This window comes from Paroedura picta, unplaced genomic scaffold (assembly GCF_049243985.1).
Source record: "Paroedura picta isolate Pp20150507F unplaced genomic scaffold, Ppicta_v3.0 Ppicta_v3_sca26, whole genome shotgun sequence".
Taxonomy (NCBI): Eukaryota; Metazoa; Chordata; class Lepidosauria; order Squamata; family Gekkonidae; genus Paroedura; species Paroedura picta.
In genome coordinates, this window is record NW_027518623.1 from 111,857 (window position 1) to 129,397 (window position 17,541).

The window sequence follows — 17,541 nt, forward strand, 5'->3', positions numbered from 1 at the left end:
AGATTTCCAAGTCATTCCGTTAAGGAGCCAGCATTTACCTGTCCCGGAGACGGCCTCCGGCGAGATTCAGTTAAGTGACAGCAGGGTGGTGAGGCATGCTTGGTCGCACGGCTAAGAGGAGCAGAGGAGACTTTCAGCTCCGTGCGTGGCAAAACAAATGTCTCTGGGTTGACCTGTTTAAAGATTTATAGCATTGAGAAGGCATTTTGCAAAGTCACCAGGCCGGGAATTGTGACGGTCTGAAGCCGCAGAACAAAGTTTGAGTCCAAGACACCTCAAACGGGTTTTATTCGTTTTTGCAGTTAAACATATAAAGTCGTCAACAGAGGGATGTCTTTCATGAATTGTGGTGGTACAATAGACCAGGGGTAGTCAAACTGCGGCCCTCCAGATGTCCATGGACTACAATTCCCAGGAGCCCCTGCCAGCGTTCTCTGGCAGGGGCTCCTGGGAATTGTAGTCCATGGACATCTAGAGGGCCGCAGTTTGACTACCCCTGCAATAGACCAAGTCTCCCAATTCCTGCTGGTATCCAGTGTTGACCTTGGTTGACCTCAATCTTCTTCTCATGTCTGTTTATGGACACTTAATTAATTTACAAGTAATATGCTACATGTTACAGAACTACTACCACGTTTTACTCAAGGTATAAACCAGGCTTTTTCAACCAGGTTTTTATGAAACCCTCAGGTTGCTTGTCAGTCCTGGAAGGGTTTCCTGAATGGGTGAGAGTTAATTAATTTTCATATATTTTTATATATATAAACATGAAGGGGAGAGGCTCCAGGTGGGTGTGTCCACTGCTTCCCAACCATATTCAGCACAATTGTGCCACTTCTGGGGTTTCTCAAAGCCTGAAGACTGTTTCAGGGGGTTCTTAATGGTCAAATAGTCAAGAAAGTACATGCAGCCTGATGTTTCTCACCCCTTTGTACACTGAAACTGCCAACCAGCTCCAGCCTCAGCATTCTAGAGGTATCAGGGGGACTGCTGGAGGAAAAGAGTTGGGAAACCCTACATCTTGGGCTGGACAGGTCCTTCTCCAGGATGCTTTAGGCTGATCCTGCACTGAGCAGGGGGTTGGACGAGATGGCCTGCGTGGCCCCTTCCCACTCTAGGATTCGAGGAGTCTAGTTCAGCAGTGGAATGGGCTGCCTAAGGAGGTGGGGAGCTCCCCCTCACTGGCCGTCTTCAGGCAGTGGCTGGACAGATCCTTCTCCTGGATGCTTGAGGCTGATCCTGCACTGAGCAGGGGGTGGGACTAGATGGCCTGTATGGCCCCTTCCCACTCTAGGATTGTGTGAGTCTAGTTCAGCAGTGGAAGGGGCTGCCTGAGGAGGTGGGGAGCTCCCCCTCACTGGCGGTCTTCAAGCAGTGGCTGGACAGATCCTTCTCCTGGATGCTTGAGGCTGATCCTGCATTAAGCTGGGGGTGGGACTAGATGGCCTGGATGGCCCCTTCCCACTCTATGATTCAATTATTCTATAATCAATCTATTTATCCATCCATCCATCCATCTAAAGAGGTGGTGAGCTGGCAATCTTCAAGCAGCAGCTGGACAGCTCCTTATCCCAGATGCTGGAGGCTGATCCTGCATTGAGCAGGAGGTTGGACTAGATGGCCATGATGCTACCTCTTATTGACCCATTCATCTTGTAGCAGGTCATGCTATCCCTGGGTAAATGCCCCCCTCCCCCACACACACACTCAGCCTTTTGACCCAGAAGTAATTCTAATTTACCAGCCTGATGAAAACATAGCAAGTTAGACACATTGGTGGGATTTCCTTGTGAACCAAGCTCTGGGACACAGTAGGCTGCAACCGTTAAGGCCCCTGACCAAATGCAAGCAGGCAATGCCCCTCGAAATGAGACCTGGGTAAGCAAAGATGACGGGTCGGCCTATAGTTCCCCTGGATGATTTGCTAATGAGGCAGAAAGAGACTCTCATTACCACTGACAAGGCCTCTCCGGAGTGGCGGCCCGCATTGTTTCCATGTTGCCAAAAATACGGCTGTAATAAAATGGGATGCACTCTCAATGTGAGTCATTCTGCAAATGTATAGGGGAGGCTGTAATTACTTTCCCGCTCCATGTTTCTATTCATTCAGAGCATCATTCATTCTAATAAGAATAGAAACCTAAGACGCACTTCCTCCCACATGAGAATCTTCCCTTGGAGTTTGGAAGCAGGTGCTCAAGGGCCCGGCCTCTTTGGATCTTTGTAGCAGCAGGTCTTGTCTGTAAGAGAAAGGATCTCCACTAGCCAGCTTCAGAAAAAGTTTCCTGAGACCACTGAGAGCTTTGGCCAATCAGGGGGGGGGGGAAATCAGGCTAGGTGAATTACATGAGTTATTATAAGGCAATTAAAAAAATGTTTTAACAAAATCCCAAAAATATTAGGCCCACCAAACTGCCAGTGGATAGCAGGGGTGATCCAGGATCTTCCCTGCCAGAACAATTTCCAGTTCATGGACGTCCACCAAACAGGTCTGGCTTTCAGTATATACAAGACTATAGCCTCTGTAGCCCAGAGATCAGTTGCAATTTGAGGAGAACTTCCGGTCCATTTACAGGCTTGTAAGGCCAGGTCAGGTTCCATCTTGTTGTAATTTGTAATTTGATGAAGCCAGCTCTGAAGTAGCTTTCCTAGTAAAGATTGCTCTCTTTTAAACCTCAAAGCACTGTGAGCCTGGATCTGTGCCTCATCCACAAAGGTAACTAATAACTGCCTATTTTCAAAATGCGCTGTTACTCGGCAGTTGTATTTCTCTGGAGGGACTCGCGACCTAGCCAAATCCAAAAGTCCCAACCCTTCTCCCTCCAGCACACCATCTAGGGTTACCCGCCTCCAGGTTGGGCTGGGAATTCTCCTAGAATTACGATCTCCAGAGTACCACTTCCTTTGGAGGAAATGGAGGCCTGGGATGGCTGACTCTTACGACATCACATCCTCACGGAGTCTCCTCCCCTCTCTGACCTCTACCATTCTTAAGCTCCACCCCCAAATCACCAAGAATTTCCTAACCTGGAGGTGGCTACCCTGCCCTTCAGAAAGCAAGTCCCCTGCAATGTTCTAGGGCCTATAAACTGATTAGGAAGCATACCTGAAAGAGTCAGGATATGATTCCCTTCTGTTCATTTTTCTTTGCTGCCATTGGGCGTTTTTCTCATTGGGAAAGAAGAGATGGCTATAGACCTTGGCAGGCACTTGGTCACACCCAACTCTGCACTGGCACTGCTTTAAGCCCCGTGATTTACAACAGGAAAGCACCAAATTTTCCAGCCTCTGTAACTTTCCGTTTTCTATGCTCAGCCTTGAGAGGGGGGCGGGGAAGACCCATTAATCACTATTATCAAAACAGCACTTTGCATGCACCTTGCACATTAGCGTAAAGACCAAATTGTGACACCTGGTCTTTCCAAGTGAAAACAAATGCACTTGGAGGTCCAGAATTTTGATAAGCACCAACCACTCAGGCCTCTACCGCAGGCTTTTTCTACCAGGGCTTCCCGAATGGGTGGGTTAATCCGATTTATAGATTTATATTTTAATTTGTTAGACCTTTATTGGCTGATAGGACCATATGCGGTCCTGTTGACCTGCCCCACTTCCCAAATATCCAATGTTGGGCCTGGAGGGGGTGGGGAGGGGAGGGGAGGGCCCTGGATAGGCATGTCCACAGCTCTGCTTCCCAACCTTATTCTGCACCCTCGCATCACTTCTGGAGGTTCTCAAAGTCTGAAGAATGTTTCAGGGATTTCTCAAGAGTAAAAAAAGTTGTGAAAGGCTGGAGCCAAGTCTACCCCTCCATCTATGCCAGGACACTGGATCTCCATTCCCCCCCCCCAAAAAAAAGGGTTCAGGTGGCATTACCATGCAATCATTCAGATTTCACCCCTTTCAAGAGAACGTTTCCTTGGACTCTGCTTTCTTAATCACCCAGCTGTGTTCATAAAATATTTCCCAGCATCCCTCCCTCCTTCCTTTCCCTGCAGATTACAAATGTTCTCCAATCTCAACTTCATGCCCCACCACACTTGAGGGGTGGGAGGACATTCTGGGCCGAGAGGCTCCGGAGCAGCCTGTCTAATTACTTTCCTACTGCCTTAATCCCGTAATACCACAACTCTGCATCTGTTCTGAGATGCCAACTAGAGGAGGGGGGAATGGAGATGCATTCTGTATCATCCCTAGACAGGCGTCCCCAGGCCCGTGTCAAACTTTTCTTTCATGAAGCGGAGCTGAATCTTGAAATGGGATCAGACTCTGAGAGCACAACACAGAAATTCAGCGACTTGGGCTGCAACCTGTAGAAGGAAGGGTGCTAAATTCTCTCCGTGCTCCTGAAAGAGTAAACGGAAGATTCGGAGATGTCTCGGGTGGCAGCTCCAGGGATCGCCTATCTGAATAAGCCCCCCAACGGACTTTACGATTGGCCAACGCCAGCAGCCTGGTGATCCCTGCCCCAAAGAAGTGCATCTGGCCTTGACCAGGGACTTTTCGGCCTTGGCCCTGGATTGGTGGAATGAGCTCCCAAGTAAGATCTGGGGCCTGTCAGAACTCCAGCAGTTCCGCAGGGCCTGCAAAAGAGAGCTCTTCCGCCAAGCCTTTGGCTGACGTCAGTGGAACATATGTGACAAGCATAGCACATATCTGACAAGCCTTTCCCTATGCTCCCCCCCCCCCCACTATCTATTACAGCATCACCAACTGCTCCATGTGTTAATCTGGGTGGATTTACACTCGGGGTCCATAGTGTAGGAAATCCTGTCAGTCCCACCACCGTTCGTGGATGGATGCTTTTTTAACGATATGGATACAGTTTTACAGCTAATTTTGGATTGTATTTTAGTAATGATGTTAGCTGCTCTGAGATGCAAGTGAGGGGCAGGATATAAATTAAATAAATAAATATTTTGGATTATACTTCCGGTGGGCAATGGGGACGCAGGAAATTCACATACTGTGCCTGCATTACCTAGAAGTTACATAGGCACATTGGGGGGGGGGGGGGAAACGGATGCTCTGGCCTTTGGGCAAGAATTCTATGGTAGAATTAGGTTCTAATCATAGAATTTTGCCCCTAAACCAGAGAGTCACATCTGACGACCCCCATGTGCGTAAGTCACTTCCGGGTCACGCAGGTAGGTTGCCTCGGATGGGCTATCTTACTCCAGAAGGGAACCAAGTGCTCATCTTTGCTACGGCGAAGTGAACAGACACAAATGTAACAACTCAAAAGCAATTTTTGAGACTGAGGGAGAAAAAAAGGACATGTAGTTTCACAGAACAAAACAAGCGGCCCCCCAAAACAATAGATTGTGTCGGGAAGGGGCTAGATAAAGATGTCTCATTCACAAAGTTGGTATTGATTTTCCTCCTTCAGTGCTGGCTGTCGCTGATTTTCAGTAACGAGAAACTTGTAAGATGGAGGTGTAATATTGATAGAGATCCAGGAGGTTGAGGGATAAATCACTCCATCTGTATCATTAAGTCTGTGCTGAGGAAGAGGAGTAAAGGTATTTTAAGTATCTCAACTCCTTGTGGAGCACAGGTTTTGATCAAGAAGAATGATAGAATCATAGAGTTGGAAGGGACCTCTGGGGTAATCTAGTCCACCCCCTGCAGAATGTAGGAAACTCACAACTACCTGCCCACCCACAGGGACCCCAATTCCATGCCCAGATGATGCCCCCACTCCAAAATCAGAATCCCTGGCCAGTCTGACCTCGAAGAAATTCACCTCGTGACCTGGAAGAAATTCATCTCGCGACCCCAAAGTGCCGATGGGCATTTCCCTGGGCGTGCAAGAAAGGGCCACAAGAGCCAAGCACCCACACAGTCCCTTCCTGCCCACCCACTCACAATCTGCCTGCATCCACAGAATCAGCATTTCTGTCCGATAGCTGTCTAGCCTCTGCTTAAAACTTCCAAAGAAGGAAAACCCACCACTTCTTTAGAAGAAAAAGAGCTGTTTTTTTATCTCCTGCTTTTCACTACCTGAAGGAATGCTAAAGCGGCTTACAAGCACCTTTCCCTTCCTCTTCCCCCTGGAGGGTGGCATCTGTAGCCAGACTGATACTTGGAAAGGAGACCACCAAGGAAGTCTCTGCAGAGGAAAGTAACAACAAACCTTCTCTTACTTTTCCTGCAAGTCCCTTTTTGGGGGTGCCATAAGTAGCCTGTGACTTAATGTCACATTGTGGGCTCTTCATGGGTTCTGGTCACTCAGCATTGTCCAAAATTCGCTGCCAACTAAGCAGGACACTGGAAAAGAAGAGCATAGGAATCAGATGTGAGCAGCGAAGTTCCCTGCAGGCGTCTTGTACTATCGACATTCTAAAATGGTTTTACTCCAAGAATTTCTGCTCTTTCCCAAGTGCGCTGTGCGTGCCAAATCTTCTTTCCTTCTTTCCAGCTGCTGACGGATAAAAAGCCAGAGGATGGGAGCTAATCGTCTTTCCCCAGGATTCCTCTTAATGATAATGGAAGCCTCAGATTATGAAATTAGACCACTGTTCCGTCGCCTCCGGCCTTGTGCACCATTAAATATAACATCAATTTCGGGAAATTGCTTTCTCTCCTCCGCCCTTTGATCCTGGATTTTTTTTGGCTGGCAGAAGGGTTCCCTCGAATGCACATCCTTTCCTGCTGGTCCATCCATCCAGTCTAGCAAGGTGCTCTCTAGAAAAATGCCTTTAAGTGCTCCCGAAATGAGGACGAGCTATCATTCCATCGAGAGCAACGGCTCAGCTGAGAAGGGCCTTGTTTTTATTTACTTATTGAAACGTTTCTATCCCATCTTTCCTTGTGCTTCAAGGCCCTGGACAAGGATTAAATAAATGAAGCATCCACGGCTAAAACCAAAAATTACACAGAAAGCCTTCCATTCCACCCCCACCCCCTGCAGATGCCCGCTGTTCAGACCAAGAGTCCATCTAGTCCAGCATCACCTCTCGCACGGCAGCCGGCCAGTTCCTCTTGACAGCTGAGAAGAATATCAGAAGAGCCCTGCTGGATCAGGCCAGGAGTCCATCAATTAATGTACATGTTGCTTAGAATCATAGAATCGTCGCAGAGTTGGAAGGGGCCAGAGAGGCCCTTTAGTTCCACCCGCTGCTCAATGCAGGATCTTGCTAAAGCATCCAGGTTAAGTATCTGTCCAGCCACTGCTTGAAGACCACCAGTATGTTTTGCTGGGTCATCAGGAGAGGGAGAAGAGCTAAATAACTACCTAAGTGGAGAGTGGCTCCATACCTGAGCAGACCGCGAAGGTATTGCCAGGTTCTGTGGAGAGGTTCCAGCTCAAGCATCCTCGAAACCCTTCAGCAGCTGTTGTTCCTTTGTGAAGGATGCCAATCCCATCTGGTCTTCCGATCCTTGATCTGCTTGGGGAAGGGGGAAAAAAATGATTTCACTCCAAATCCATGGACGATTGATAATGAGCAGATGGACACCTTGTCTCTCTATTATGCAGTGGACGGATTTGTTGTCGCCGTTGAAGAAAGGATGGAAGTTAAGCAGGAGGGAGGGAGGGAGAGATGATTATCGTAAACAGGTAAATATTGCTGCTTTTGTAATGTGGGGAAGATAGGAAGCTTGCCTCGTTTGGTCTTTCCATTCCCTTGACTTCGTGGAGCTAGGGAGAGATGGAGGGGTTTTGAGCGGTTGCCACAGTTCTGCCTTTCTTCGATGGGGTGACCCCAATATTACAAAGTCCTTGGCACTCTTGAAAAGTGCCATCAAGTCACAGTTCACTTATGGCCACCTTGTAGGGTAGGGGTGGCCAAATGGTGGCTCTCCAGATGTCCATGGACTACCGCAGGGGTAGTCAAACTGTGGCCCTCCAGATGTCCATGGACTACAATTCCCACAAGCCCCTGCCAGCATTCGCTGGCAGGGGCTCGTGGGAATTGTAGTCCATGGACATCTGGAGGGCCGCAGTTTGACTACCCCTGGACTACCGTCACCATGATCCCCTGTCAGCGGGCCACCGGTGCTGTAAGGTCTACAAGACAAGAGATGTTCAGAGATGCCTTGCCATTGCTTGCCTCCATGCCACAACGGTGGTATTCCTTGAAGGTCTCCCGTCCAACTACTGCTTAACTCCTGAGATGTGATGAGGCTGGGTCTACCACTACACCAAGTTGGATGGGGTGTGGCTGAGAAATGGACCATCTGCTTCACGTCCAGGAGGTCCCAGCTTCAATTCCTGACATCTCCAGTTTAACGGATCAGGTACCAGGTGATGTGAAAGGCCTCCGCCACAGAGTGCCTCTGCCAGTCAGAGCGGACAATACTGACTCAGATAGACCAATAGCCTGACTCCGTCTGAGGCACTTCTATGTATTCTCTTTATTTATATCCCAAACAGCTTGCCTCATACTCCTCCCCTCTAGTTTTTATCCTTACAACAACCCTGTGAGGTAGGCTATACTGAGAGAGTGGGGCTAGCCCATGGTCAAGCTTCCATGGTAGAAACCCGAACCAAGAGTTTCTCAACCAGGGTTTCTTGACGGCCCAGGAAGGATTTCCCAAATGGGTGGGAGTTTTCTTATATTTTTAAAAAATGAGTTAATCATATCAGGCGATATGACCATATATATGGTCATGTGGACTCACCCACCCCTCCAAAAATGGCCAATGATGGGCCTGGAGGAGGTAGGAAGGGGAGGGCCCTTGGGTGGGCGTGTCCACAGCTCTGCTTCCCAACCACATTCTGCACGATTGCGCCACTTCTGGGGTTTCTCGAAGCCTGAAGAAGGTTTCAGGGGTTTCCCAAAGAGAAAAAGTGGAGAAAGACTGCTCTAACCTGAGCTGCCCGTTCCTAGTCCGACGCTTGAAGCACTGCACCATGCCGGTCCTCATCAATATTCAAGGTACTGATACTGCAGTAATTCTGCCCTGGATTGCACTGGATGATTCACAGTCTGAGTTGTCAAGCAACCCACTCGAGAGACGCACAAGGACAATGACAGTGTGTGTGTATGTGCGTGGGGGGGGGGACTGCAGCTTAGAATATCAAAACAAACCTTTTGTGCTTTTGGAGGATCCGAGGCGCCGCACTTGTTTGCCATTTTTACCTTTCCGTGTTGTTTTCGAAAGGCAGCTGTGCTGAACAAGGGACACAATCCGGGTCCAAACCAGTGCCGTCTTCTTCCCAAAAAAATATAAAGTCGGTGAGGTTGTCTGTCTCTTTGCACTCGGGTTTATTTCTGCCTCGGCCGGAGCTCAATTGAATGAATCACGTGGGTGACTCTTTTGGAGGGCATCATGATGTCATGGTCCATTCGGTGTCTGATGTCATTGTCTGTTTGAAAATTGGGGTCTCAGCCCATCTGCTGTGTCTGCCTCTCCAAGGCTGAGGGAGGGCGCTTGGAATTAGGCCTTGAACTGAATGCTCAAACCTTTCCCCTAGAGACGCGGAAAAGTGGGAGAATTACTGGGCATTGTTTAAAAGGCGCTGTCAAAAGATCAAGTTGAAAACTGCCGTGGCGGGCAGTCTGAATCCTCCTCTGAAAACTGCAGAGGCCGTATGAATATCACGGAACAGGCAATTTTCAACACCAATATGAATACATCAATAAGTGTCATACCTTAACTCATGTAACTTTTTAGAAGAAGGAGAGTTGGTTTTTATACCCTGCTTTTCAGTAACCAAAGGAATCTCAGAGTGGCTAACAACCGCCTTCCCTTCCTCTCCCCCACAGTGGACAACATGTGAGGTTGGTGGAGCTGAGAGAGCTCTAAGAAAACTGCCAAGAACAGCTTCAACAGGACTGTGACTAGCCAAGATTACTCAACTGCCTGCCTGTGGAGGAGTGGGGAATCAAACCGTGCTCCACAGATTAGAGGCCGCCGTTCTCAACCTCTGCGTCCAAGCTAGCTCTCATATTCTCTTATCTGAATTCTGTCCTCAGTATCATCAGTTGAGATTTACAGTCAAGACACTTAAAAAAGAAAATGCCACAAGTGGTAACAATTCAGATCGAAAAAAGAACATGAATTGCATCAAAAAGATGGCATCGTGTGGTTTTGCTAATGTATCTGGGTTCAGGGGTAGTCAAACTGCGGCCCTCCAGATGTCCATGGACTAAATTCCCAGGAGCCCCCTGCCAGCAAATGCTGGCAGGGGGCTCCTGGGAATTGTAATCCATGGGCATCTGGAGGGCCGCAGTTTGACTACCCCTGCTACAGGGAAACAAGGATGCAGGGGAAACAATGTATTCAGCTCCAAGACTACAAAACCTATGATGCAGAGCAATCAAGAGAGAAATATCTGGTATTCCTCCCAAAAGATCTTAATTATGAAAAAAACAAACATTTGGATCTTACACATTTATACTAGGTAGTCTCAACACTAAAAACCCCTGATGTATTATGTTTTTTCAGTTTAAATGAATGGCTGAAAGCAGCCACAGAAACCTTGACTTCTTGGCCTAGTTTTTCAAAATCCTTAAACTGCCCTGAAGAATCTCTGGGGCCTTGAAGAAACAAGTCAAAGAGGATATACCTTTTGCTCCCTCCCTCCCCATTTTCCTATTGTACAGCCTCTTTGGCATCCCCATAAAAATGAGCTGTGTATCTCCGGAGGCTATCCAAGAGAGCAAAACTTTAAATAAATATTATAGCATGAAGAGAAATTGGTGTCATGGCTACTATTTCCAAGACTTCCAGATTTATTGCCTTGGAGAAACGAAATTCTATTTTTCTTATCTATCGGTGCATTAAAACATATGGCCAAAGACATAAATTGGTTCTCCACCTTAAAAAAATAAAGAAAGAAGAATGACATGAAGTTTATGGGCGTGCAATGTCATTTCATTTCTTATTTTTTCAACCCCCCTCCCTTCCCTTCACCTCTGACCTGGCATTTTCCAGCCATCGCAAAAGTTTGGAAACAGAAAGACTCATAATCGTAAAAGAGAACCTCTACGATTGCAATTAAAAGGTGAAGCCGCCGTCTTTGGAAGAGGCGAGCCCCATTAAACATTCCCTCGGACGTTTTAATTCACTCTGTTGAAATTCTATTAAAATGTCGTTTATCTTGCACGGAGAGGCCTGTGAGGGGAGCGAGATGGAGGAAGAACGAGGTAGCGTTTCACAATTAAAAAGGGAATATGGCCGAGCTCGGTCTTTCGCGGAGCATCGGAAACTTAGACGGGAACGGGCAAGGGTGTTTCTCTCCTCGATGGGAGAATCTCTGATTCTGGGCTTCATTTGGAAAATAGAAGCATTTTATTGAAGAGATCGTGATGAGGCCCTCAGAGGGTCCTTGCTAAGACTGGAGATTCAAGGCAAGCACCTACCCAATGGCCACAGCCCCTCCCAGTGCCAAAACGTTTGGGCGCAAACAGTCCTTGTTGACCAAACAGACAATCTTGGTGTTTGAAATAGGTTCCCCAGTGATTTCCAGCAGGGAGGGGGTCAAGGCAGGAAGTACGGGCATTCATACCTAAAATCTAAGGCAGGATGGCTAGTTATAGAATCAAAGGGAATGAGGGCATGATTAAGAAGAATTGGGGGGGGGGGACAGACAGGCAAAGATGGATAGACGGAGATACACACACACGCCCGGCTTAGGGCAATATACATCATGCGTCGGACAGTTAAGCGTTGAAACAATTAATTCAAGCTTAAGTTTAAAACCAGTTTGTCAGCAGCGTAAAACAATATCCACATCAACATTCTCGGTTTCCTATGTCTGCAGTTCACCTGGGACAAGATTGTGGTCTGAGGGGGTCTTCTATGGGGGGGGGGGCAATAGATGTTATTTGTCTCACTGGCCCCCAACCAAAAGCCTGGCCGAAGGGCTCCATCTTGCAGGTCCTGCAGAACTGCGCTAGATGACAGCCTGTATCCCACCCCTGCTCCCATCGCAGACGTCCGTATGTATGTCTATGAGAGCAGCATTTCCCCATTATGAGGAGTCTGTTCCCAAGGCTAAGATTTTCCATTCCGTTTCCGATTGCTCTCTAGCGGCTGCAGCTAGCCTCTATCATTATCTGGGAGGGAGTGACCTATTGAAATGTTTCTGCTGAGACTTCGACTTTCAAGCATTAATCTAACTCTTTGCAGCCTCGCCTCGCCTTCCCCCATCAGCGGGGAACAGCTAACATTTCTCCACCCCCCCCCCCATGAAATAAGAAACCGAAGCCAGGAGTCACCTGTAAGACTCTGAATAAAATGAGGAGGGGCAGTCCCAGTGGAGTCAGACATTGAACTATCCATAAGGCGCACCAGTCGGCTGGAAATTTGGGTAACATTTTTAAAAAACAAAATACAGTCCCAGGGTGTCTTACAAACACTTTTCTTCTCCTCACAACTGACATCCTGGGCGGCAGGTGGGGCTGAGAGAGCTTTAAGGGAACTGCTCTGTGAGGACTGTGACTAGCCTGAGGTCACCCAGAACTGGAGGCCCTCCAGCCACCATCTCCAATACCACTTTGCCGTGGTAGAACGGCTGTGGTGAGAGCCAGTGTAGTGGTTAGGAGTGCGAACTTCTAATCTGGTGAGCTGGGTTTGATTGATATGGTTGATGACAGGCATTTGAAAAGACACCCAAATGTTTAAAATATAATGCTCATGTGTAATGGGTGTCTAGGGTTGCCAGTTTTGGTTTGGGAAATACCTGGAGACTTTGGGGGGTGGAGCCGGGAGTGGGGTGGGATTTGGGGTGAGGTGGGACCTCAGTGAAGTAGAATGCTATGGAGCCCACCCTCCAAACTCCAGGGGAACTGGTCTCTGTCGCCTGGAGATGAGCTATAATTCCAGGGGATCCCCAGGCCCCACCTGGAGGCTGGCATCTCTAGTCGATACTTGGAAGGGAGATGAGTCTGCGGAGGAAGGCCACGGGAAAGCAACTCTGCCTCCTTGCTGCTATTGCAGGAAAAAGGCAGCAACTGGACAGCGCTTCGCAGACACCTTAATAATGTTTAAAAAATCGTTTCATAGACTGTAAAATATGCAAACTGTGTGTTTGTGGGGGGGGGGGACTGCAGTCCGTTGGGCTCTTTTTGAGTGGACGGATAAAATGTAGTTGTTGAAATTTAACGTAGCACATGCCGATGATGGGGCTGATAAAATCCAGCGGAGAACTTTGGTGATAAAGAATTTCATCAGCATCCCTGAAAATCCCAAATGGCCAGGTTACCCAAAGAGCCAGCTGCCCTTGTACAAAATTACTTCCCTATTGAGATCATGCTCAGAGTCTGTTCTCTGTGGGCTAGGGTTGCCAGCTCCGGCTTGGGAAAAACCTGGAGATTTTGGGGGTGGAGCCCACAAAGAGAGATGGACTTGGACGAGGTATAATGCAGTTTTCTCCCCAAGTCCCACCTGGAGGCCAGCATCTGTACTGTTGGCGCTTCTGAGATTTAGCTGGGAGATTTCATTTTCACAATGGTTGAACTCAATCTTTTCCCACGCCCCCTGCAGGACACCCTTTATAGACGGCTCCATCATGCACGTTGCAGATCTTGCATTTTCTAAAAGGGTGGGCGGGTATCTCAGAACATTACAGGGCCTGTAAGGCAGAGCTGTTCCACCGGGTCTTTGGTTGAGGAAGGGACAGGGGGGAGATCAGATGGGCCCCTCCAGGTTAGGTGGCTTGGCTGATAGCAGTGGTCAATAAATATAATAGTAATAATAATAATCTTTGTTAGAATGTCACTTAACCAAAGAGGGCGGAAGGCCTGACGCAGCCATTAGCTCTAAGTGGGAGAGACTCACCTATGCAGCCTGAATTCCACGTACTCCAGATTGGGAGGGCAAAAGATTTATTGTTGTCTCCGAGAAACCTACTGTAATCGTCAAGGCTGTCAATTTTGCCCATCTAGGAATGTGCATCTACGAAGGAATACCATTGGGGGCCATTCTTGAGAAGATTGCTCAAGCAGAGGATTCTAGCACCCAGTCACAATACCTCTTCCGTGAGGCGTCATCCAGAATGGATCAGAACAAACGCCCTAAGACCCAAAGGGGTCATGGTGCTTAACAATGATGCGTGGACCAATGTGTGAACTGTAGAACATTGAGTTTGGAAAGTTGGGAGGGTGTTCGTTTTTTCAGCCCTTTTGCTGTCGCTCTCCCGATTGAATCTTTTTGCTTCATCCGGGACTCTCATCTGATTCTTTCGTTTATTGATTTGGCAACTGGTTTTTGCTGACCTCTGGGTCTTTCCGTGTGGAACAACACCAGAGAGTTCACCCTCTCAAGCAGCCATTTTCTCCAGGGCAACTGTGCTCTGTAGAGATAAGTTGTAATTCGGGAGACGGAGGGGTCCCCAGGCTTCATCCGGAGGCTGGCATCCCTACAGGCAGACACCAGAATCATGGGGGGGGGGGGGGGGAAGGAGAAGAGATTCATTTCATGCTTGCTCTCTCTCAGCAGAACCGATGAACCTCTTCCTGTCGCTTTAATGAATCACAAGCCACTCTCCCCCTCCCATCTCTCCCTGCTTTCCCCTAAATTTATAAATTATAGCTCCCATTTTTTAAAACGTAGAGGCTTCAGCGAGAGCCGGCTTCCAAAGCGGGCTGTAATTTATATGGCTCTTTACATATTAATATTTGTCTCTGTGAACAAATGGAAGGGGAGGGAGACTGGTTTATTCACCCGACTGACAAATCTTACAGCCAGCCAGCCAGAAGGATAACGAGAGGAAAAGCAGATAAGGAGAACATGCCAAGTAGGTTTGAAAAGGCATCACGCGGGGGTGAAGGAATTTGGCCGGCCGTGGGAGCCCCTGGTGAAAGACCCTCTCTCAGGCTTCTGTCTCTGCTTGTCCTAGATCAAACTCAAGTTGCCATTGACTGGGTCAGAGCGAAAATTGAGGGGCTAGGAGACTGCTGAGACAGAAGGGCCTGCTTGAATTTGCGGAGGTGAGCTCCAAGAGATGCCAATTAGACATGCCAACCTCCAAAATTAAATTAAAAAACACCAAAGAAATCAGCAGTTAGCGGGCTGGGCTGAACGGATGTCTTCCAATCTGCTCCCTGGATTTCCTCTGCTCTAGATTTGGTACCGCCTTGATTCTGGAAGTTCTAAAATTAATCCCGGAATGGAAACCTTCTCGCCGTTTGAGAATTTGCACACAAGCCTGATAAAACCCAGATGATAAAACCCCACAGGAGGCATTCTAAAGCAAGTTTTAGTGAAACCCTGGGGTTTCTTGGCAGCCTGGCGTTTCCTGAATAGGTGGGAGTTAATTTGTTGTATCTTTTTGACATTTGTTAAACATGGATTGGGTGATATGACCATTGATGATCATGTCGACCCACCCACTGATGGGCCTGGAGGGGGTGGGAAGGGGAGGGGCTCTAGGTGGGCGTGTCCACAGCTCTGCTTCCCAGTCATATTCTGCACGATTGCACCAGTTCTGGGGTTTCTGAAGAATGTTTCAGGTGTTTCTCTATGAGATAGGTTGAGTTAGAGGGCTGGTCTGAGCAGATGTCTTCCAATCTGCTCCACAATATCCCCGGAAGGTTGCTCTGCTAAGCATTGGGCACCGTGTTGATTCTGGAATTTCTGAAACTAAACCCGGAATGGAAGTATCTTCTCTGTTTGTAAAGGATTTGCACGCAAGGTCCCTGATGAAGCCCACAGCAACATCAGCTGGCTTGCACACTGCCGAGTACAGTTCAGTGCAGCCTCCCTCAGTCCTGCTGTTTCCTCATGAGAGACTGATTTGAAGAATCCCCAGAACGTTAGAAAGAGACAATTCCAGGCGGTAAAGAAAGACGCAAGACCAAGGCGATTGCATTTGGAAACTTTATTAGTTTTAAACAGGGGGACGGAATGGCCCACATTTTGACTCATCGTGCCAGCCGCCAGCCAAGATGGGGCAGCTAACCAATGAAGGCCGTGCAGAGAAGGCGAAAAACCCGGTTCCTCCAGGCCCTGTAGGGCGGGGTCCCGGGGGAAAATTCCTTCTCGGCCCCAATTCAGGCAACCGGCTGGAAGCAGCCTGCACGGTTGGGTTAAAATGGTGGGTGGGCAGAGAACTGACCTTGCTCCCTCTTGCCTCCCGCTGCCTCCCGAGCAGCCCCATCGTCTTCTGTCTTCGGCCGGTTGCCTCTCTTGGAGAGGGTTCGTGCCCTCAGGGCTCCCGAGAGGGAAGACGCATGAGAGTCTGCAGGCGCGGAGAGGGCTGCGGGAGGAGGTCGCTTGGCTGGTGCGGCCAGGAAGGGGGGCCTGTTATGGGTGGTGGTCCGATGACCTAGGTGGGCAGGGAACTTTGTGAGGTCGGGCCGGGGGGCTGGGCTTCCTTGTGACTCAACAAAGAGGCCGGACAGCCCTTTGTCCTCATGTCCAGAGGCAGGGTTGAGGGGTGCTATTTTTTATATGAATTTATTCTGTGTATTCCAAAGCCGTTTATCCTCCCAACAACCCTGTGAGGTAGTTGCAGCTGAGCGATTTGTAGTTATTTAATTCATTAGACAACAGAGACCCAAAGCGGTTTGCAGCATCCTTCTCTCCTCCATTTCCCCTTCACAACAGCCCTGCGAGGGAGATTATTAGATTCCTCTCCCCAATTTGCTTTTGATCATCCAGCCCCGTTGAAGAACTTTGAAGGTCGGGAAAGCTTCCATACTCTGCTGGGTTACCTCGACTTGATACCACAATTTTGACTTTTAAAAAAACTGCAAGAGTTTTTTCTATTCTCATTCCTGCACTCGTTTTTTCTGTGTCAGACGCTTGACTTTTTGAGCTTTTCAGCTATTATGCTGTCAAGCCCACACCCCAATTCCATGCCCAGATATGCCTCTCCACCCCAAAAAGAAGCCATAACCAGTCTGGCCTGGAGGAAATTTGCCTCCCAACTCCAAAGTGGCTTTGGAGACATATTGATCGATGCCCACTTTCCCTCCCAAAGAAGAACCAAAGAGGATCGCTTCATTCTCCTCCCCTCAATTTTATCCTCACAACAGCCCTGTGAGGTAGAGGTTGACTTAGCCTTGCCAGCTGTGAGTTGACAAATACCAGCTTAAGTTGGTGGAGCATGGAAGGGTTGGATTTTGGGGAAGGGAGGGGCATCAGCAGTTGTAGTGCCATAGATATTGCCTCCCAGAGCAACCATTTTCTCCAGGGGAATTGACCTCAGTTACCATGGAGATCAACTGTAATAGTGAGACGATATGCGAGGCCTTCAAGTGGGAAGTCCTGTGATTGGCTCCTGGCTTCCCAGCAAGTTTCCATGAAAGAAGTGTGGATTCGAACCCAGGTCTCCCAGATCCTAGTCTGCCACAGACCGCTACACCACACTGGCCCTCCCACAACACACTGGCAGAGTCTGGATGAAGGGAGGGGGGGCAAGCTGGGCCTTCCCTTATCAGGATTCTGTTATTCCTCCCAAGGGGGGCTTCATTTTAGGGGTCTGTTTGTCCAAAGAAAATATCCTCAGCACCTTACTAAAGAGACAATTGCAGCCAATAAAGAAAGACACAAGACCGTGATAAATTTAAATTATAAAACTTTATTAGATTAGGGTTAAATGGGGGGGGGGGAAGAGAATAAAAGTGCCCACATTTTGACTCATTG

General features: G+C 48.4%; 1 long non-coding RNA gene across 2 annotated transcripts; it reads right to left on the reverse strand.

The window, feature by feature from the left end:
* Positions 1 to 5,254: 5,254 nt before the first annotated feature.
* On the reverse strand, positions 5,255 to 9,198 carry LOC143828406 (uncharacterized). 2 transcript variants are annotated; one of them, XR_013227585.1, is made up of 4 exons: positions 9,036 to 9,198; positions 7,261 to 7,388; positions 6,147 to 6,270; positions 5,255 to 5,503 (listed from the first exon to the last, which is right to left on the reverse strand). It is a non-coding gene; the product is annotated as an uncharacterized LOC143828406 (long non-coding RNA). The 2 variants fall into 2 exon arrangements; XR_013227586.1 differs by having other exon boundaries at positions 6,137 to 6,270.
* Positions 9,199 to 17,541: the final 8,343 nt, after the last annotated feature.